The sequence below is a fragment of the Conger conger genome, chromosome 7 (genome assembly GCF_963514075.1).
Source record: "Conger conger chromosome 7, fConCon1.1, whole genome shotgun sequence".
Lineage (NCBI taxonomy): Eukaryota > Metazoa > Chordata > Actinopteri > Anguilliformes > Congridae > Conger > Conger conger.
This window is the reverse complement of record NC_083766.1, coordinates 17704248-17727908: the sequence shown is the minus strand read 5'-3', so window position 1 is coordinate 17727908 and position 23661 is coordinate 17704248. Positions and strand designations below refer to the sequence as shown.

Here is a 23661-nt window from a genome sequence, read left to right as displayed (position 1 = left end):
TAAGAATGACATGAGATAGCCTGTGAGGAATAAATATTGAATCCCTTCCATGGAAAGATTTAAGAGAAGCCCTTATCTCTCTAATAGACAGAAGCTGGCACTAAGCAGATGAGAGAAACACAGCCCCATGGATGAAATAGCTGGATCGGCACTTAAAGGCCGTCTGTGCCGCAGACCGGGAAGAAAGCCGCATTTCAGAACGAGATAGAATACGAAACAGGGCAGGCAAAAACAGGTTAAGAAAGAGAGCTTGGGGCAGAAATGGTTAACTGGTACTATGGGTGTAGTGACGATTCAAACACAGGAAGCCAAGATTCCAGCTGAAAGTAAGTATAGTAGACTGGTAACATAATAAACTGCAGTTTGGACAGTGACATCATGAGTATAGGTCTGGTTAAAATGATATGGTTCATATGCTCTGATCTCACAAGTGGCCTCTCAACCTGTGCTTGAGAGAAACAGTACTGCTGTTTGAGGTGGCTATGTATATCTCAAAATGCCTTGGCATGACATCACAATATTCCTGACAGTTTTCAAAAGTGAGAAATGATAAGCATAATGTTCTGGATAAAAACAAGCAGAGCAAAACTTCACTTAAGCCAGATAAGAGCTTAACCATTTTCCTTCAGGAAAGTTCACAGCCTTTTGCTACTTCAAAGTATGCAGTATATTTTCAGGAGTGAACTTCGGCCAAGTAGACCATAAAATCAAGTGCACAGTACTTATTACGTGAATTAAATATTGTAGCACATAACCTTTAACCAAAAATAGCCTTTGCTCTCAATATAAGATAATGGTGGTAACTTTATGTGCTTGTACAATTATACCAGGATGTGGATGATAGCCTGTTACTGAAAGAACATCATTCTCTATGGAACAGCATGGTTTAAAATCCATGTCATGTTGGCTCAGTTTAAAGTATCAATAATACAATATCACATACAGGCAGATATATTAGATGCACACACGGGCACACGCTCACACACAGCGGTGACCAGTGTCCGAGGACACTACCAAGTCCGCACTGTTTTCATTATTATTATCGAAGAATAATGCAATTACACATCTTATTCATAAATTGAGAAGAATGGGAGCTTATTAGGATGGCATTCCCACCACAGTCACCGAACATCTGTGGGAGCAGTCGAAGAGAGAAAACATCAAGTAACATCAACAGATCATCTATGGCCAAGTGTTACCAAGTGTTGAGAAAGTGCTGCGATGAAATGGAAGATGCTGGAATCAATGTCAAGCAGAGAGAAGGCAGTAATCAAGGCGAAATGCAGATACCTAATTTTTGACATTGAATAAATACATACACAATTCTTCTTTCGCCCATCTTATTTAATAAAAGTCAATATGTATTCTTGAGTAAGAGGTATAAACGGAGTATCATAATTGTATTAGCTCTGGATATGTACTGAAAAAACCCAATAATTTCTTGGAAGTGTCCTCAAAGACTTTATATATATATAAACAAATATACACAAATATATACTCATGTGGGTTTTTAATTTATATGCTGAATCAGTGCTCACTTGGCATTGAGTAGAGACAGTGAATTTAGTCGTGCATAACAGACCACATTATTAAAACCTGGACAAACACCAGTCCCGTCATTTGCATAGTAGTCCCACATTCGCTTAAATTCTTGGCATCTAGAGTGGAATTACAGAAAATTACACCATATTTTTAAGCAGTGAATGTTTTTTAAGTTCCATCAAGCTAAATGGTAAAAGCTCCACATTAGCTTCAGGCAGTGTAACCTCTGTTCTTACATCCTGAGGTTCCTCTGCTTCAAATCGCTGTTATGTTCGAAGATGATCAGTGCCTGTCAGTGAGTGTAATCATTTCTCAGTGTAATATTTCGTTCCTCTTCTGGGAACACGCTCACAACTGTGAATTCCACCGCCTCCCCCACATAGCTGTCTATCATTAATTACTTTTGGCTTTGGAGGGCTCAGGGGCTTAAAGGCTGGAGATGTTCGATAAGACTAGAGCTGTTTCGCAGTCAATATCAGCCAGAGTAGCACCTCGATAACAGCAGCCACCAAGGATCCAGCCAATGAGAGATTCTCTTTGCCTCCTCATTTACATAATAAGCCCGCGTTGTACATCCCTTGCTTTGCTCCAGAGCTCCATGTCTCCAGCCAACCACAGGCCTCCCCAGGGACTGCAGGGAGGGTAAGAGCAGGCATTAGAGACCTGGTTAAGCCAGGAGCTCAAGATGTGACAGAAATGAGAGATTTTCATTGTTATGTGGTTGGCCAGAGGGTTACTGAAATAAACTGCAGATGCCAGGCAGCTTGATATGCCTGTTAGTAGTTGTGTATGCATACCATCTTATTTCAAAGTGCACTGCCATGCTTAATATGAGCAAGAAATAGTCTGCGGTACAGTATGTGTAGTCCAAATAAATATGATACATCAGAGACAGCCAATGTGTAAGAAATACAATATACTGTACGCACATCTATATTATACTTAATGCCTATTCGGTTCATTCTCTTCATTGTAATTGTTTCTGGGGACAAACATAACAGTACTGTGAAGTGAACTAAATTGGAATATACTGTATACTAACTTAGAAAAGAGAAAAATATGATGAAAATGTGAATAAAAACATAAAAAACATATTATGATGGTTTGCAACCTCCGTCCTACTGTATGTGTGCTGCTTGTTGTTCCAACAACAGTTTCAATTCCAGAACAAGCTGCTGTTTTTTGCTAATTAGGTGCTTTTCATGTTTAGAGGGATTATTTACCCTCTTAAGCCACATTATATCAGAAATAGCTATACATGTCATTTAGAATCAAAACCCCACATTATGCTTATTGAGCTATATTACAAATAATTGTACAAAACTGGAATCAAGTTAAAAACTGAGGTGAATAGGCTCCTAATTAGGCTGTTGAGCACACAAGTTCTTTCATAATATTTTCATCATTAAACATATTAATTTAATGCATATTTGGCTCGTTATCATTTGCATTGTCTTTGAATTCTTTATTATCCAAATGGTTAGTTTTAGTGGCCATGTGTCCACACTTAAGAGTCAACTAATACACCTCAGTCTTTAATTTGACCAGTTAAGTAATTGTGTTACCTACTTTTATGTAATTGTTTGCAATATGCAGTAACTCAATAACCATATTGTGAACATGGGTCTTTTATTCTTTGTGGCATGCATAGCTATTTCTGACATGATGTGGGTTAAGAGGTAAAATAATCCCTGTGAACACAAAATGCACCCAATTAAGAAAAATTAAAAGCTTGTTAAAAGCCTGGGATTGCATTTGTGGTTGGAACAAAAACAAAATAACAATGTACACAGGGGGGGCTGAATTTAGAACCACTGCAATATGGCATGGTATTTTAATTCTCATTTTATGATGACATATCATAATATGAGAATTCTCCCTGCAGGCAATGCCTGTGTGTTTCTTTGTGAACACCCTGAGAATTAATCTTGTATGCATCCATCATAACTTAAAAAAAGGGTTTTAAAAAATAACAAAAAGGCAGGGTTACATGGCAAGAGCCACTTTGTCTTTGGTTCACACCTGCGTGCATCTTCTGGATTCATGAGAACATTTATGCCCCAACCTGATTACCCCAGAAAGGGAGAGACAACACTGGGACACAACACGGGGAGTTTGAAACCAACCCGATTCCTTAAATAGAAAGAGCAATATTGTAATGAGAAAACATGGAAAAAGGAGATGACAGAGGTGGCATTGCAGTACTGACAGCAAGATGTCAGTAGTCTTATAACTACGCTGAGCTAGTTTGCACACATGGCAACACAAGCAGAGTGTGAAAGATCAAATTTACAGCTGTCGTGGGCTTCACTGAAAATGTGACATCCTTTGCACAGAATCGTGTTGCTAAAGTAATTGTGTTTAGAGACGGCCTGTGTTTTACGGGGAGTAATTAAAACAGAAATAGGGAAAGACTTAGACGCTCAATGTGCACTGATAAGACCCATATGACTTCCTGCTTACGTCTCCTTACTTCCTGCTTCTTTTGTCTGTGTTTGTTTTTGTCTATTTCAATCTGTTTAATCTGCAAATTCCACCGGCCAATTTGAAGATACAACTCCTCCTGAAAAATACGACCTTTCCAGTTCGGCTTTTTCTCGTCTACCCTATTCCCACACCTATATACACCTTCCTACCCTCATCCTTTTCCGACATAACATGAAAACTAATACTGATATCCAATGTGAACCGAGTAAATTTAATCTAGGCTGAGCTCCTCTGCACTTGGAAGATAACCAAATAGCTTGGACTGGATTTTTTTCCCCGACCTCCTACCAATTTCGGTGTGCAGTTCCATTGTGTGACTCATATGGTGTGATACAATGAGTAAGTGTAAGGCATAGATACTGGAATTTAACAGCCATTGTTGATTCCTGATTTAAACTGCAATTAATAATTGGAGGCATCAACTCATTAAAATAGCAGCTGAGTGTTTAACCCCTGGTGGCAGTTATTCCACCAGTTTATAATGGTAAGGAGCTGCTTATCTCTCCTGTGAAGAATGGGGGAGTAAAGGTGCTTGTCTTGTCAGTATTCCTGAATTTCTATGTCTTTGAATCTGAGAAGGACAATAATTGGTGTTTCACAGTAGTTTCACCTGCAGAACTGAGTACATGTAAAAAGAAAATGTATTATGAACATAAAAAGCCCAAAAAGTATTTTACCTACACATTACAGAACAGCCAAACTACTATACAGGGTTAATACTCTGCAGTTTCCTTGTGTGTGTGTTCTGTCTACAAAGCCCCAGCCAAGAAATAGTAAGGATGAAAACAGAACAAATCTTGCCAGCTGCCAGGGGTCAACAGCAAAATGTTCACAGTTCTGTCCTGGATTCACCTTGGCATGACCACACAGAGAGAGCAGATTGAGAACGCTTGTGTGGCAGTGGAGTGGTTTCTGGAGCGGTCCTATGTGGTCGGGGTGAAGGACCTGCGCTGCTGTGGAGAGTTCCGGAAAGAGTGATGTCAAAGCGTAACTGTGTCCCTGTACTGACAGCGACAGCAGAGCACCCCATTGCTCCCCACCCCCCACCTCTGCCTGCAGGGGATTCAACTCCTACACCAAACACCGAGCTTCCACACACACGCAAGGAAAATATACACAACCTGACCCTCCTCATATGGTGAGAACACGTGCGTGTGGGTGTGAGTTCTCACATGCATGTGCCGTAGCAATGTTGCAGTAACAATGGGCAGCTACTTATAACGAAACACAAAGATACCATGAAAAGCAAGAACACATTCTAATCATACGCCTTTGACTCAACATTACTTGTACTACAATATGCAAAGCTATCAGAAAAATCATACAAATTTGAGTACTTTCTCAACAGCTTTACCAATAGAGACGATAGGATACCAAAGGGTCTTGTGGGTAATAAAGACATTGATATCAATGGCGTGCCATTACAAAGTTAACTGTTACAGCAACAAGGGCAAACATGAAAATAATCTGTGAGTTGAGGCAGGTTCTGGGACAGTAAACTTTTTAAAATGATAATAAAAGACACAAGACATAAGTAACGTAAAATGATTGAAATTAATGAACATTAGGCAATGCGTAAGGCTGCGGTTTAAAAAAAGGAGAGTCTCTGGTGTTAATGAGTTTCACTTGCAGTAATTGGCAAGCAGCAGGTTATCAGCCTGTTTATTAGCGAGATCACCTCGGAGACTCTTCCCGTTCGGTGGAGGAGGCCACGGTTTGCATGTGCTGCGTAAACGCTGTGGAGATCTGAGCGCTTTCAAACCCTCCCAATCTTAACTCTCTCCTCGGGCCCCCTGTTACCAAACCCATTTCATTAATCTCACTTCTCTCTTACCCTTCATCCAGGACTGTGATCAAGTGCAATATCAAAAATTTTTAAAGAACTCCTACAACGACACTACACTAATACGTTTTAAAGTGTGTCATAAAGGGGTGTTTTTTTTTTTTGGTTTTTTTTTTACAATTTTTCATGGAAACATTTCATCCATGAATACCTTTTAAGGGCAAAAAACAAAAATCAATACATGGACATGGCAAATAAAATGAAACTAAAATGCTAAAATATTTCACAAACTCAATTTAACATGATGTACTGAATTATTATGCGTCCAAAATTGTGGCCAGAATATACAGTATCTGAACTCACTTGTCGAAAGGTGGCTTTGTGTATGACTCTATTCTCTTGTGATAGTATATAGAAGCAGTTCAATGCATATAAAAATGAAAAACCAGTGCAGAACAGTATAACTCAGGGGAGAGGGAAATATAAGGCAGTTTTCATTGTAATTATGCTACAAAGACATATCATGGTTGAACATATATGGTACTCGACAGACATCATAATCACCACAGGAATTTAGAACAGCACGTTGATTATACAGTAATGAGCATGCAGTGCATATTGCATTCCATTTTCTGCTCTTCATGAATTTCATAGTTCATAATCATATAAAAGGCAATTACTTTAAATGATGGTAATTACTGATCTGCGGCTAAATATTACAGTGTGCGGGTATGTAGACAGCATAGTTACTCGTATTCCTTTTAGAGTTTCAACTACCTTGAGATAATGCGAGCAAAAACTGTGAGCTATTTGTGTAAGCTCCTTAATACAGGAGTATAAATAAATGAGCGCTAAATCGTATTTGGAGTGTATGGATTATAAATGAATGAAACAACGCAGGCAGTAATGGAACCTCGATCAAGATGCACTTGGGAAATATCACAAACCAGCCCTACCCCTCTTTAGCTAAACGCATTACAAGCTCAGCAGTCACCTGCAATACATCAACAGGGGGGAAAAAATGTACGTGGAGCTAAATAACTGCGATTAAGACAGCAAAGGGCTTTTTAACCTATGAGCCTGTGACTGTAAGTCTACTTCTGTTAGTGAGGAGGATGTCTTCTGACTCTGGCTGAGGCAGGGGCTGGGGTGACAGGGATCTTAACTGAGTTCTGTACACAGTTCCCTTCCGCATATCTAAGCTTGCGATAGAACAACTGTATTTCACGTGTAGGGGCATCGTCGCAAAGAAAAGTGCATCTTTACTTAAAAAGTACACCCATTTCCAGGTATTTAAATAATAGGCGCATTCACCTTTACAATGCTTATTCTTATAAGGGCATCATCTCATTGGCATGCAAGTAGCAGAAATTACATTTGAATGATCATGATCCATGATCCCTCCCATATTAATGATACTATTATCCCAAAATCCACAATCCTTATTCAAACTTAATATTAAAGTATTAAAGTATCATGTAGAATTCTTACCTTGAAAATATTATAAAATAATCATGCTAAGGTATATCTATGATGCACGGGCAATCTCAGTCATTGTGTACCAGATTTGCGCTCCTTTACCTGTATTTGTCATTTGGCACGTTTTTGATGTGATCGGCACGTTTCAGGGAGGGGTGAGTGTGAGGGTGTGAGGACGGGTGTAGCTTCAGGGCCTGTGGTTTGGGATCAATCATATTTCAGTGCAGAGTTTGCTGCTAGCTAGCTGCGGCAACGGCACAAACATTTCGGCAGGCCAGCCACTCCTGGGATGATTCACTACCATTCCAAGCGTTCTCCATTTGGAGATAATGTGGTTCAGTGGAGTTCCCGACCCTTAGAAATGGCTTTATAACCCTTTCCAGACTGATATATTTCAACAACTTTTTTTTCCCTCATCTCTTCTGGAATTTACTTTGACCATGGATGGCAGAGTGTGCTTGCAGAAACTTCATGGTGACTACTTCACTCTGATTGTAAGGTTTCTATACAAGTGAGGTTCAGGTACAACAGGGCTGGCTGCAATGACAGTCAATATGATAAATGATAAATGGACTGCATTTATATAGCGCTTTTATATAAAGCGCTTCACAATTAATTCCTCTCATTCACCCATTCACATATAAACACTCAACAACGGTGAAAGGCTGCCATGCAAGGTACCAATCAGCTCATTGGGAGCAATTGGGGGTGAGGTGTCTTGCTCAAGGACGCTTCGACACGCTCAGGGCGGGGGATTGAATCGACAACCCTCCGACTGCGCTCTTACCTCCTCACGTACCTTACCTCCACTACAGTATGTCTTCAAGCTTTGAGCTTGTGTATTTATTGTAAACATCCAATTATTTTCTTGAAAGGAACATATTTGTAAAAGTGTGTTAAAAGAAAACATTCATTTTTTAGTATTTCAAAGAAAAGACAAAACAAATGCGTTAATATCAGAATGAAATCTCCTCACTATTTGCAGACTTAATTTTGCTGAGATTAAAATACGGGCTTTGGATATTTGGTGCTACTACTTATTTGATAATGTCAATAACATAAAAATGCCAGTTTTATTTTATTTGCTGGCTGTATTAATGACTTTTTAAACATTTCTCATTTTACAGTCAGTAGGTGGTAGCCATAAAATATCTGATAAATGTGACGATAAATCTCAATAATTCAAGAAGCACAAATCATTTAATGCAAAGGCCCTTAGCCCAGTAAAACATAAATATATAATATAAAGTTGTCTACATCTTTTCAAAATGGAGACCATTCCAAAACCTAAATTAGCCAAATTAACATATTAATTTGAAAAACACATGGGCATAACGTATGAACAGCCTTTATTGGCACCCAATCTTCAGTTATTATTTAACTGGCAAGAATGCAAATCAAAATTGACTTACTTAAAAGAAACACTAGTTAAGGACAGTGAAGCTTGAGTCAGTTATCCTTAATCTGATTCCATGATCAAATTTGCATCGCAATAAAATTGTCACTAATAAACCGCAAATTACATTAGCTGCAGAGGACTCATCATCACTTTCTGTTTCCAGTGAACACCCGCAGTTTAGTATGATTAGGGTGATTGTCCACATAAATATGCACAATAAGGACAATACTTCATTGAGCAGTGGCCACGCCATAATTGCACCAGTCAGCCATTAAGCTTTGAGAAAAGAGGAACACTATGAATGAAATTAGAGCATAAGGCAAAGTAATGAGACTACAGCTATCCCATGTGACAACACGCAAAGCTAATCTAGCATCTTAACTGACGTTCCAAAACATGCTCGGTGGCACATGAATATGTTAAATGACAGTAATAACCATTTTTTACACAGAACCCAGGCAGTGTGTCATATGGGGGTGTTGCTGATGGGCCGGTATGCGTTTCTTTCCTTTTAACAGTCTGTTTATGCTTTCTGTTGGTACAGCACATGAAAAAAAATGCCGAAGAAAAACGTTTGTAGTTTGGATGGTGTGCTCATGATGTCACTTGGGAATGAGGATATTCAGTAATATTTACAGAAAAAAGTGGCACCCCCCAGTAAAAATAAGCAAGGCTGTCCAAAAAGAGATGCGACACAAACAGACCTGCTCGTGCTCTCATCTGCGATGACGTCGTTAATCCTCACTCCTCACTAATGCACAGTGTTTTAAAAGCATCCAGACAAAAGCTTATTGAGAATGATTTCACAGGCTAGAACTGCAAGTTGATTTCCTCACATAGCAATGGTTTGGTAAACTATGGCATCTGGGCAAAGCTGACATGGTCATTCCCTTAATAGTTCATGCGCATACTTTCATAACACACTTTTTATCATGATCTTCATTCCCATTAATTTCACCCTTTCCTGCGACCGCACACAAAAGAGAGAGAGATTTTAACTAAAATATAACTCAATATAACTTCAATTAGTTCAAATTGCACTACTACGAATGATTCATGTCATCATTTAAACCACATGACAGTTATAATGAAATAAAATAATAAGAATTACAGCACCCTCCAGAATTATTGGCACCTTCAATTAAAATGAAATTCACTTCATTTTTTCTCAAATGTTTTTCTCCGCTCTACAATATGAGGAAATCACAAAACCCCATTGTGACCAAGAAATAAACTGCTCAGAGAAATAAAAATCTGAAAAAGATGTGTGTCATGATTATTGGTGCCTGTGCATTTATTACTTTGTGCACCATCCGTTTGCCGAGATACAGCACCTTGACGGCACCGACTATAAAATGTTGGATGAGGTGAGAGAAAACATGGCAAGAGATCAGAGAGCATTCCTTCATGCAGAATCTCTCCAGATCCATCAATCCTTGGTATTTGTTTGTGGTCTTTCCTCTTTAGCTTAACCTACAGGTTTTCAATACGTTTAGGTCAAGGGGAATGAGATGATCATTGCAAAAGTTTGATTCTGTGGTCAGTTAACCTCTTTGTGGATTTGGATCACTGCCTCAGATCAATGTCCAGCTAGAAGATCCAACCATGACCCAGTTTAGGCTCCTGGCAGAGGCAGACACATTTTGGTCTGAAATCTCCTTGTACTTGACTGAGCCCAGGATGCAATTTATCCTGAGAAGATTCCTGTGGCCTTTGGAAGCCAAACAGCCCCGCATCACATAACCACCACTGTGATTCACAGTGGGAATTACTTGTAGATTCTTTTCTGCATGACCATCCTTCTTATCACCAAGCCCACCACTGACAGTTGAGGCTTTCTTCTGACAACTATTCCAAATAGCTTTCTGGTAGGGAGGTGGCGTCTAATTGTAGTATTAGGGACTGGGTGACCCCGAGACGTAGCCTGCTTCTGCAATTCTCCAATTGTGACCTTTTGGATAATTTTGTGGCTCTCTAACCATCCCTCATACTGTGAATGAGGGCAAAATACTTCTTCCAGGTGGATTTTATCACAGCTCTAGTTGTTTGAAACTTCTTAATTATTGCCCTAATAGCGTAGATGGATATTTTCAGACGTCTCGATACTTTTTATAGCCAGTGCCTGATTTATGAAGGTCAAGCACTTTTTTGTCTCATTTAATTTCCTTTCTCTGACCTTCTACACATTGATGGATGACAAACCGAGTTTGGCATGTGTGTCACCTTATCTTTATAACTCAGTGAAACTGGACTTCATGGATGACCATTAGGAGTACCCAAATAATGTCAAAAAAGCTAAAGATAAATATAGATAAGCAGTACTATTTTTCCTAGGGCTGGCAATAATTGTGGCACACATGTTTGAGAAACATTTACTTTGAGGAGTTTTACCTCAGTTAAAGGTTAGACTTCCCTCATATTTTGAGTGTTAGCTGATCAAGCTGATAAACAACCATGGCATTCATAACCTTTTACCTATATTTACCAAGCAAACCATCAATTCCAGAGGGAATTGTATGTGTAATTTGTAAAAGAAAATATGAGAAAGTATGAGGTTTAATGCAACACAAAGATAACCGTTCAACCTCCATTCAACATTTAACTGAGAGCAAGTGCTGCATTTACTGATATATAATTTAAAAAATACAGTATCATCGACAAATAAGCCCAGCTTGATTTACAAATGAAACAACTGAAAAAAATGTAAAAGTATTATTTGAAAATTAAGTTAAAATACATCCTCAATATTTACATGCATTCCCTTTGATTGAGATAAACTTGTTAAACACAAAATGTTTAAATGCTAATAATTTTAGTTATTATAATATTTATCACTAAACTGCATGAGAGTCTTTGAAGCTTTGATACTGACATTAGTCACCTGTTCAGATGAGAGTATAATGCCTTTTATGCCGACTCCATTACGGCAGACTGGCTAGCTCTCAGACAAATTAAATGTGCTCATTTCATCTGTGAATGGAGATGATCCCCATCACCTCAATACTTATCAGATAGAACCGTCCCACTAATGGGAAATAACAGGGGTAAGAGCCTGCACCCTGGATTCCTTTCCCCAGCATTCTCATTTTTTCCTCACACAATCGCATATTGGCCATTTTATTCTCCGCACAGGACCGCAGAGTAGCTGCACATTGCTGTGGAAAGGGGTGAAATGAGATGTCAACAGCCTTTATAGTTTTACTGTTTCTCCAAGCCACCAAGCGTTTCTCTCCCTCTCTGCTTCTCTGCATATTAGAGATTCCTCTTGGCTGCCGGTAATTTGCTGTGTCCACACTAAAGGGGATGTGGAGTAATCAGCGGCTTTGAGAGGGAAATGGCACTAATGGCTCTGACCCTCGAATGAGCGGAGACGTTACCAGCCTTCTCCAGAGCCCGCAACGATGATTGTTTATTTTAAACGCCAGTCCTCCGACCGGGGGCCCGGCACAGGGAGAAGATCTCGTCTCACCATTAGCTGGGGTTACCAAAAGTCTGAAAACATATATGGCTGAATAAATACAGTGAGCAACTGCATTCACTTTACATGCTGTGGGCTAGCGGATTAAGTGGCGCACATGAAATACATAGAAAACGTTATGATTTGCCTTTTGGAAAAAAAAACATCAGCAGATCTCAAATACAGCAAATGCACTTCCAGAACCATAGTTAAAACAGCCATACAGTAGTATACCACATGTATATTTCGATCACTAAAACTAAGGTGGCTATCATTCAGTTCACGTCCCTGATATCCTGTCACGGTGCTCATCGAGTGCTGCCGTGAAGTGGCTTTTCATTGTCAGAAAATAAATAGGCTACTTGACAATGTTCAATATGCAAACATTTTCAAAAACATAATCGGGAGAGCAAATACAGCGTGGATTACTGACCCAAATACCCATACAGAAGCCCTGCGTGGCGGCTGATAAAAGCCTGCCGAGCCACTTGGCTGGCAGGCCGGACACTCAAACAAAGAGCCTGACAGAGTGGGCCGGCTCAGGAGGACCGCGACACTCGCAGATGGGTTTATTTCGACGATAATATGGACGAGTCAAAAAGGCAACGGCGCTAATCTCACCACAGGGGTGACAAGCGAAAACAACCAGACCCAACTAAAGAGCTCAGTCGCCATTCGAAAAGACAAAAGCTGTGATCCGAGTAGCTGGCAGCTCTGATGACAACTGTCTGAAAGATGGTGGATCATGACCTGGAGTGCTTCTGTTTTGTGCGACTGAGGTTGAGTCAAGTGTTCAGTCACATGTACAGTGGTTTGCCATCAGCAGATCATCCCTCCACTTCACCTGGTACTCCGTACTTCTTAGCTTCAGCGTTAATACGGTAATGAAAGAGATCCAATAGCTCCTGTACAAGTCCAACACAGCCACAGGAAAGGACCATGTAGACCAGAGGCATTTAGCTGTTATTTGACTTGGATGCCATTTTAGAAATGCAAAATAAGCTATGCATTTCCCGACCATTCGCCTCCTAGAAAGTCTCTCAGTGAAATCTTTGATTGCCCAACAAAATGTCACCACCAACTGAGCAGTGATATGCACAGTTATGGCAGATAAAAATCTACAGTACTTACCTCATTGAGAGAAAAACACAGATAATCACTCAATGGCCACTTTATTAGGTACTCGTTAAGGTGCGTGTTAAAGCAAATAGCCTGCTCTTCCAAACAGTAAATAATGTGCCTGCAACCCAATGTATGAAGTATGCAGACATGATGAAGAGGTTTAGCTGTTGGCCAAACATTAGAATGGGCAAGACAGAGGCTTTGACCATGGTGGTTCCAGCATCTCAGAAACAGCCATCCTGAGATTTTCACTAGAGTTTGCAGAGAATGGTGTGATAAAACAAGAAACATACCGGGAGGGGCAGTTCTGTGGGTGAGAACACCTTGTTAATGAGAGAGATCAGGTCAGAGTAGATTAGATTCAACTTTATAGTCATTGTCATTGCAATTAAATTTTGTCTTTTAACCTATCCACATTACCTAGGATCAGTGGGCAGCCATAGTACAGCACCCGGGGACCAACTCCAATTCTGATGCCAGTGCCTTGGTCAAGGGCAACGGCAGGAGTACATCAAGGGACAATTTAGACTCACCAATTAACCTGCATGTCTTTGGACTGTGGGAGGAAACTGGAATACCCAGAGAAAACCCACACGGACAAGGGGGGAGAACATGCAAACTCCACACTGAAAGGGGCCGGCGGGGCTAGAACCCAGGACCTTCTTGCTGTGAGGCAACAGTGCTACCCACTGCGCCACCGTGCCTCCCTGGAAAAAGGCACAATCAAGCTAAAATAAAGGCCACAGATTCTCAAATAACAGCGGTTTACAACGGTGGTGTGCAGAAGGGCCTCTCTGAATGCACAACATGTCAAACCCTGAAGCAGATGGGCTACAGCAGCATAAGACAATGCTGGATTCCACTCCTGTCAGCTAAGAACAGAAAGATCAGGCTAATTGAGCATGTGATCACTAAAGCTTAACTGAAGATTGGGAAAATGTTGTCTGGTCTGACAAATTGGGTCAGAATACGGCATTGTAAACAGCCAGAATCCATGGTTCTGGATGCAAAAGTGGGTCCTACCTGGTATTAGGAGTACCTAATAAAGTAGCAACTGAGTGTGTGTGTATGTATGTATGTATGTATAGACAGTACATGCACACAGTATGAATTTTATCCAGTGAAAATATCAGCACTGATGATTTTATCACAATTGCTGCTGGCAGTCCTCATTTCTGTGATCATCAGATTAGGGGCTTTCGGGTGACGGAGCACCAGTTCAGTTTGATCTTCATCTTACAGCAGCTCTTTCCATCTGTCTAGCCAAACTATCCCTTCACTGAGCCAGCCAGCGATTAGGTCTTTGAACGGGGCAGCGATTGATTCCATGTGGGCCGGCTATACAAAGACCCATTATGTTTCCGAAATTTCACACAAGAAATATTTATCATGTTTGACTGCATCTTGGCATCCCCGTAAGGACCAAGAGCTTGACTTAAACTTTATAGACAGAGGAGAATAATGTAAGAACTGTCTATCACTAATCATGACTCCCTTAAAGTCTTACCTGAAATACATTGCTCTCTTATACTGGAAACATCCATGTCGGAGCAGCCTATCAGCGAACAGTGATAAGAATTTAAAGCTATCATAAAAGATTTATAGTGTAAATAACAGTAAAAAAATTGCATCAGTTTATGATTCCTTGTTATAATATCAAATAATGACGGCCATGAACCATTTGCATAATTATGATCTCCGAAAACGTTTAAATTGAGAAGTTGATTAAGATGTGTGTCTTACCATAAATGTGCTGCCATGTGATATGCCTGAGCTAGACAGATTTCAAGAACAAGACCAATGCTGATTGTTTACTTAACCAGTTTAACCTTTATTTATACAGTAGCAAATAATATGTTACTAACAAAAAACAGGAATGTAGCCAAAGACCACTCATATAATGATAACATTGAAACGTGACACTATTTGTACAATATCAGGCATTTAAACTTTGCTTCAATAAGGCCATATTCACAAATCTGGAATTGAGACTACTGTTCCTGTTCAGCATAATGGTGGGGGGGGGGGAATCAGTCAAGAGAGGCTGGTCTGTGATATACAGCAATTCCCTCAAGCCAAACTCTTGCTGATAATGGCCCTGCTTCAGACTCGTCTGAGTAGCTGAAGTGACCCCCAAATACCCACCAGCTGAGTATTCAATGCCATCCTAATACGGTCTGTCTAGTGTCTACATACGTCAGTTTTTGCCTGCAGATTGCATTTACACCACACCGGTTCAACGCAAATCTGGGCCCCTTCTCAGACTTTCTATTACCCGCCCGGAACATAAAAAGAGGAATATCTAATATCTGTTCAGCAATGTCTTCAGCACAAGCCTCACTAAAAACACTTGAAAATCAGATTGTTTTTCAAATAAAAACAGTGATACACACAACACTTGTGATAATGGGCAGAGCTGAGACTTACTGAGCGGTCCAACAGGGAACAGGCCCATTTATCATTAATCTCATTAAAACCAGCCCTCGGAAGGCCAGCATTCAAAACCATGTAAACGGTCACAGCTATGCTAACTCTGCCAAGTCCCCTGACCTCAGGGCCCAAGTGCCAATGTTTGACACAGGCCCTAATCTGTTGAGAATGACTCGCCCGGTCACAACAGTCTCCCTTTGTTTCCCACTGGAAAGAGCCCAAACCGCCAACCTCTAAACAATGAAATTTCATGATGCGTAGCTGCAAAATGACAGACCTCTAGTCATGGACAGAGATTGGTTATCCAGTACGAATACAATAGGTGGATCTTCACCATTAAAAACAATCTCTTGGCCAATAAGGTGTCGTAAAAGATCAGGCCTACACTGTACGAAGTGACAACTCCCCCCATGAAACACGGCATGTATTGTGGGAAGCAACAGCTGCTTACATGCACAGTATGCAGATAAGTAGGCTGTGCAGATTAGATAGGACTGTGTTAAGCCCACTCTACTTGATTGGATTGAATTGAAGAGTCTGGTTTTAAGATTAGGTGAAGCTAATCTTCCATAAATCTTGTCTAACCTTGCGGGGGATTCCCCTTCCTTTCCTCCCTTGGTTCTTAACTGACCAGGTAGTCTGCTTTGGGGCTATACTCTGCTTGGGGGCTAAACCGGATGAGAGAGAGTGAGTTAGAGAGGGAGAGAGTGTGAGAGAGAGGGAGAGGGAGAGAGTGAGAGGCTGGCATACAGGAGCAATCCTGGTCTTTTTGCTGTGCCACAGACAGGCAAACACAGCCTCTTCCCTCATTTTAAAGGTAATTGCTTTTACAGGTCCATCTCACCCCCTCCTAGTAACAGCCAGCCATGATTTCCCGGGAGGCCTCACAATTATTTTGAGAGGGTGTGCTTTCATAGTATTGTTTTATTACATTATTAGAGCATGCATACTCGGCTGCTGGTGCCAGGGTTTTTTATTTCCTGACCTTATCAAGGTCCGTGTTAGGGCATACTGAGACGCTGGTAGCACTCATCCAGCCCCACAGGTCCTATAAAGAGTCTGAAACCAGAGAGGACCGTAAACATGGGGAGCGCCAGAGGCGATCGTTTCCCGTGCGATGGCGCAGGTCTCTCTGCAGGGCTTCTCACTGGAAGTTTTCATCAGGCTTCCTGACTTACGAAAATTGAACGCTACCGTGATGCTGCGTTCTCCGCTAAGCATGATGCTACTTGTGCGCTAGCTAGCAGGACTGAGATACAGCTGCCAACGCACACAGTGAACAAAAACGAAAAAGTCTCAACAAGTATCTTGGTCTTGTATTTAGACTTAAAATCTTATTTATGTGACTTTTTTTCAACAAAATGCCAATGAGGTGAGAAAGTGTGACTAATTTCACAATTTGCCAATTGGGTGAGAAAATTTCACTTCAATTTCAAATTTCACAGTCCAAATTTTACTGTCAAGCGAACAGTAACTTAAAACAAGCAAATATTTTCTACTTGAAAAAAAAAAAAAATCTTATTCGAAGACTAAATACGCTCGTTAAGACAGGCAGTGTAATGATTGATCTTTAACATCTGCAATCGTGTAGTAACAATTTTATTTTTAGCAGAGACAGCTCAACACACCACACCAAAATTTAAATGTATTAATCTAGCATCTGACAATTCCACAAAGAAAACATGACTAATACAATCAATTCAGTCAATTGGAACTGTGTACTTTTACTATGCATTGCTATTAAGCAATAAATCATAGTACATAATAACAATAATATTCATATTAAGAGTACCACATGTACAACTAATACTACAACTAAAAATATGAGTAATTATTACAATCATTATAAACAAAATAATATGTTCTCCTACAGTAAAAGCAGTATTTGCATATTAATCTATGATGTTTAGTACTTATTTTTGGACTAATGAGAAAAGGATTAAAGGACTAATGAGAAAATGAAAACAGCACATGCATTATTGTGGACTGCGAATAATGATTTGATGCTGGTAATTCAGCAGTTGGTTGGTGTAAAGGGTGTCCCTGTTAAATGTTAAATGTGGAGGATTACTCTCTATAGGAACTCAGCAGTTCTAAAGGAAAGCCCAGTGCTCAGTGATATATGGCACAGATCTGTAATGATGAAACCCCTTTTCACATGGACTGAAAGGCTATCTTGGCTCAGAAGGGGATCTTGTGAAAAAAGCTCTTGTGACGTTTCAGTCTGTCACACTGTATGCGGTCTGAGCCCAATGACAGCACATGCATGCACTCACACACACATACACACACATGCATACAAACACATACAGTACACACACAAAAACACAGATACACACATATTAACACACACACAGCGACAAATATGTATACAAACATGCATACACACACACACACACACACAAACACAGACACACAGACATATTTACACACACAGCGACACATATGTATACAAACAAACACACACACACACACACACACACACACACACACACACACACACACACACACATACAGTACACACACAAACGCATAGACACACACACTTATTCACATACACACATACAGCAACACACATGTACACAAACAAACACACACACACACCTTATAACAGAGAAATAACAGCAGACATCCCTTTTATCGGGAGGGAGACGAAAGACAACAAGGAGATTAGAATTACAACCTCTCCCCTCTGACTTCCACTGCATGGGAGCTGATAAACCCCCAGCAAAGGGCCGGAGGCCCGGCTGGATCAGAGTGCACCCCATACCGACCGCGTAATCGCGGACGCTTACGGATTAATCAACCTCCAGCCACGGACAGGGGTGCAGGCTTTCACACGCGGGCCTTTTCTAATCAGCCTCCCTATTTTTAGACCGTCCCGTTCTGCAAGCCCCGAGACAGCTGCCAATGCTTTGCCGAAATGAAACGCGAAGGTTCCGCTGGCATCCGCACGCCGCCATCCGGAAGCATCCGTCGTTAAATCCCCATTGTTCTCTGAGACAATTCCCTCGCCTCGCTGGCAGCGTGACGCCGGACGGCCATGCGCATCCCCCGGCCGTCGAAGACAAACACGGCGGCAAAAGCCGGCCGTAATCGCCCGCGAAACAAGGCACCTCTTTGCCACACTGCAGCCTATGAATGTATAATACTGAAGCAACGTGGGACCACAACATACTGCAATACAGAGGGCAGGAATTAAATACGCCATGAAGACAGTACATGTTGAACCAGGAGTATTTGGGCAATATACATGCAACACTGAGAGCCTGATTGAAACGTAATTTTTGTAATTTGTTCTAATTTCAACAACCTTGCCTATATACAAAAACCCAAGTATTTATTTTATTTATGTGATAAATCTTGCTCCTTTCAGGGCACTGTCTAGCTGGTACAGTGCAGGAATAAGATGTGGGTAATGTGTGGGATGTGATATAAATCTCAGGAATGGCACAGGGACCTTCTTTATTGTGTCAAAGTGTGTGCAATGTATCCCTAGCCAAGCAGCCATGACAGAACAAACAGATGTTGTATACGGGTCAAGTGTGGAGAGAGAGCTAGTGTGAAACAGGCAATCCTGGAGTCTGGACCTGAGAATCACTGGACCTGAGAATACCACATTTCCTGCAGCGGTAACCTGCTACTGCTACCTGCTACTTCCCTTTCCTGCAACTAGCCGAGCTATGCCTGCTACACATGCATACCTGTATGACCCTCCCATACGGAGTAATGAGATATTTAATCCTCTTTAAAAGATTCTGTAGTAAAAAAAATCTATTTTAAGCAAAAACTGAATAAAATTCATTCAATTGAGTAAGTCTTTCATTTCATAACAAAGCGTAATCATGTTCAAATTAAGCTGGAGTGGTGTTAATGTGTTCTTTAATTGTTCTCATTCGTTGAGCTTTCAAAGCTAGCTAAATAAGCAATTATTTCAGCACAGTCAGTCAGTCAAATTATATACCCATAGTACTGTTTTTATATATTTTTTCCATTGTGCCATTTTCTTAGTCAGAGAAAAGCATGTTGTGAAAATTGTGGAAAAAAAACTGTGGGCTTTAACCATGACCAAAGAACCCCCCCCCCCCCCCCATATAAATATACTGTCTGTGAACTTGCAAGGAATGAAATCTTAACGCGACGACGTCCGTTCTCCCATCGGTTTCCCCGGCGCTGGGACCAGCGAGCCGCTCCGAGCCGGCAGTCAGAAGCGCTTATTTCAATTAGCATATGAGCAGAAGCGGGGATTCTAGCCGCTTGCCTCGCCGTAAAAAAAAAAAAGGAATACAATTTAGGTCTCCTGCCGCATTAACTCTTCCCCGGTTTCCATAGCAACCCGCTGGCGGCCCAGACACCGGGATGAGGAGGAGAGGCCTCCAAGGACAGAAGCACTCGTGCTGGAGTTCCGAAGCAACACAAAGCCCGAGGCCAATTACTCCAATCGCGGCGTTCCGCGGGTTAACCTCATCGATCAACTCTCTGCATGCAGATGAGTCCTGGCTGGGTGGCCTTGCCTCAAAAAGCCAAACCAAAAAAAAAAAAAAAAACGCAGAAGGGGAGACAGGGAAAAGGATGTAAATAACTAAAAGCTAGAACAGGGAGACGTGCGGATATGGTAAGTGCAATCGGCTGGAGGTAAAAACTTGCTAAAAACGCCACCGGTATTGTCGTTTACATCCTGAGTTTGAGCTTTCAAAGGAACCGGAAAATCTGCCTTTATTAGCCTTATTAACATAAAAACATATTTATAAATGGTCATCCTACTACAAATCAAAAGAAAATATTAACAATGAAACAGTCAAACAGCAGCTGCAAGAACATACTGTACCTCTAGAAAAACAAACCAAAAAAAACCCAGAATTTTTAATTGAGAGGAATTTATCATAAAAACAAAATAAATGTTCAACGGTAGCCTCCTCTGCCAATAGAGGCATGAAACTCAATCAAATTCTGTTCAAAGCAAACACCACATAAATGCTTATAATATACATACTTCACTGTGATTTCTGCCTGAAAACACGTTTAGGTTTATTTTGACTGATAGATCCCAGCTTGAATGGCTGAAACGTCTACTGTGTACTGATACACTATTACCAAATATTCACACGGGCTTGTTCGGCATTTATAATTGAAAGCAACACAGCGGGGTACCACTGTTACCATTGTTTCCATTTAAGTGAAGTCACACAAACAACCTGTGGGTAGTGTACTAACTGTATGTTTTTCCAAAAAGACTAGTGCACAGACAGAGTAGTCAAGGCAGCTACAAGAAGCTGTGTATATTATGTAGATGAATAGTGAGAGGGGTCAGAGCTGTCCTACCTCAGTACAGTAACGTGTTTGAGTTGGGTGTGTGAGTAGACACTGGGGAGCAGTTCATATCACCATCTTTTATTCAAAAGCTTTGTCTCAGGAGGCTATAAGTAAACTCGGATACAGCGGTCCCATGGTAATGGGTTACCTCAAACACATCTCCAACATAAAATTGTTTACAGCGCTATCCCAATACATTACAATGACAATATGACACTATTATTACTATTATCATTGTTATTATTATTATTATTATTATTATTGGAAAAGTAGTATTGCTGACTTAAAGTGAATGTAATCTGACTCTGAGTAAGTGAATATTACATTTGGCAATCAGTCATGACACTGTAGTCTTAACAGCCTAAATAGAATTACGTGTCATTTATTATACTGGATTAAATGCTATTCGGTTTTTTCCTCTCTTTTGAATTAGCTTTACGCTCAAAGACAAAGGTGCCGGAGTCACGCTACGCTGCGTCTCAGCAGCCCGGCGCAGAAGCAGGCCACACGGCGGCGCTGAGAGAGCAGGCCGTCGACCTCGGCCGATACCCGGCAACGCCCCGGAGCTGCAAGAGGTTGAGACCCCCATCCGTCAGTGGGTTAAGAGCCTTGCGCGTAGTCACTGTGTCTAGACAAGGGCTGAGGAGTTTAGCGGGCGGGGGAGCCTGTCTTGTGCGAATGTAATGAGGGTAAGTGACGCTGTGTGGTCCAGCTGAGCGGAGAGGCGCGCAGTCGGGCCCTCCCCGTGCGTCGCCGCAGCCTGGCGAGGGATCGCGCGGGGGAATATGCGCTGTCATTGCATATGAACCGACCACGGAAAAGGGTCAGGCCGACAGAGAGGCTTTAGAGGGAAATAATCTGAGCAAGGTGTCATACATCAGGCAACAGCTAAAATAACGCGCCTTTGACGCTGGTCTTCAATTCTTTTCTCAGTATTAAAACGGGGAAAAAAATTGAGAAGAAAAGACGGAATTCCGTATGTTTTGTATATAAATATATAAATAAATACAGTAGGTAGAGATGAAGCTACTGGCAGATAGAGTTACTGTTGGCTACTTCATCATACTTTTGAGAAGGATGCTACTCTCTGCACATCACTGTGGATTACATCTGGAACAGTGCAGGGAGTACGCACAAAACTGGTGTGGAGCTGCCAACACCAACGCATTATCATCCCTCATTACTGTCCCTCACGTTAAAAATGAGAAATGCTCAAAACAACCCCTGGTCTAACTGTCAATGGTAGTATTTTGGCACTGCCAGAACAAAAAAGACCTTCCTTTAATCCAATGGCATTCAGAAAGTACATGATATATGATGCAACGCCAATGACAAACAGTGCCAGGTTCTCAATGCCAGAAATACAGTACAGTGCTCCCAGCAGCTTATATTCTTCACCCTACGATAAAGCGCCATTGGTACCTATTATCTTTAGCGCAAAGCAACATGATCATTGTCCCATTAGCTTTATAATACTTTTCATGTACCATTACAGCAAATAACCAATCATCTTGGAAGGCTAGCACCAATGTTTTGAATTTGATGCGAGCCATGACAGGCAGCCAGTGGAGGGAAGTAAGCAGGGGGGTGACGTGTGAGTATTTGGGAAGGTTGAAGACCAGACGAGCTGCTGCATTCTGGATGAGTTGGAGGGGTCTGATGGCAGACGCTGGGAGGCCAGCCAAGAGGGAATTGCAGTAGTCCAGGCGGGACAGAACCATCGCTTGGACCATAATAGTAATAATAATAATAATAATAATAGTAATAATAATAGTGTCATATTGTCATTGTAATGTATTGGGATAGCGCTGTAAACAATTTTATGTTGGAGATGTGTTTGAGGTAACCCATTACCATGGGACCGCTGTATCCGAGTTTACTTATAGCCTCCTGAGACAAAGCTTTTGAATAAAAGATGGTGGATCACTCCATCCTCCTGTCTGCCCTGTCAGCAACGGGCATCTGTGGCACAGCCCTGGACTGGATTGAGTCCTACCTCTCTGGTCGCTCCTTCCAGGTTGCCTGGGCTGGTTCGGTATCGACACCTCGGCCCCTCGCCACAGGAGTTCCCCAGGGCTCAGTCCTTGGCCCGCTTCTTTTTTCTCTCTACACTCGCTCCCTTGGCCCTGTGATCACTGCACATGGGCTATCCTACCACTGCTATGCGGACGATACCCAACTCTTCGTCTCGTTCCCGCCGTCTGATACGCAGGTTTCAGCCCGTATCTCTGCTTGCCTGAGGGACATCCAGAGCTGGATGGACAACCACCATCTAAAGCTCAACCCAGGTAAAACTGAAATGATATTCATCCCTGCTAATACCTCTCCCCATCTGGATCTCTCCATTTCCCTCGGGGATACCACACTCACGCCGTCACCCAGTGCAAGGAACCTCGGCGTGGTGATGGACAGCAGACTGTCCCTTTCCGAGAACATTGCGGCGGTGACCCGGTCTTGCAGGTTCTTCCTATACAACATACGGAGAATCCGCCCCTTTCTCACCCCCTACTCGACCCAGCTCCTGGTCCAAGCGATGGTTCTGTCCCGCCTGGACTACTGCAATTCCCTCTTGGCTGGCCTCCCAGCGTCTGCCATCAGACCCCTCCAACTCATCCAGAATGCAGCAGCTCGTCTGGTCTTCAACCTTCC

General features: G+C 41.6%; 1 protein-coding gene across 1 annotated transcript in view; it reads right to left on the bottom strand.

Annotated features, from left to right (window-relative positions):
• LOC133132954 (AF4/FMR2 family member 2-like) overlaps positions 1–23661 on the bottom strand; it is a 173653-nt gene that overhangs the window by 128758 nt on the left and 21234 nt on the right. The window lies entirely within an intron of this gene.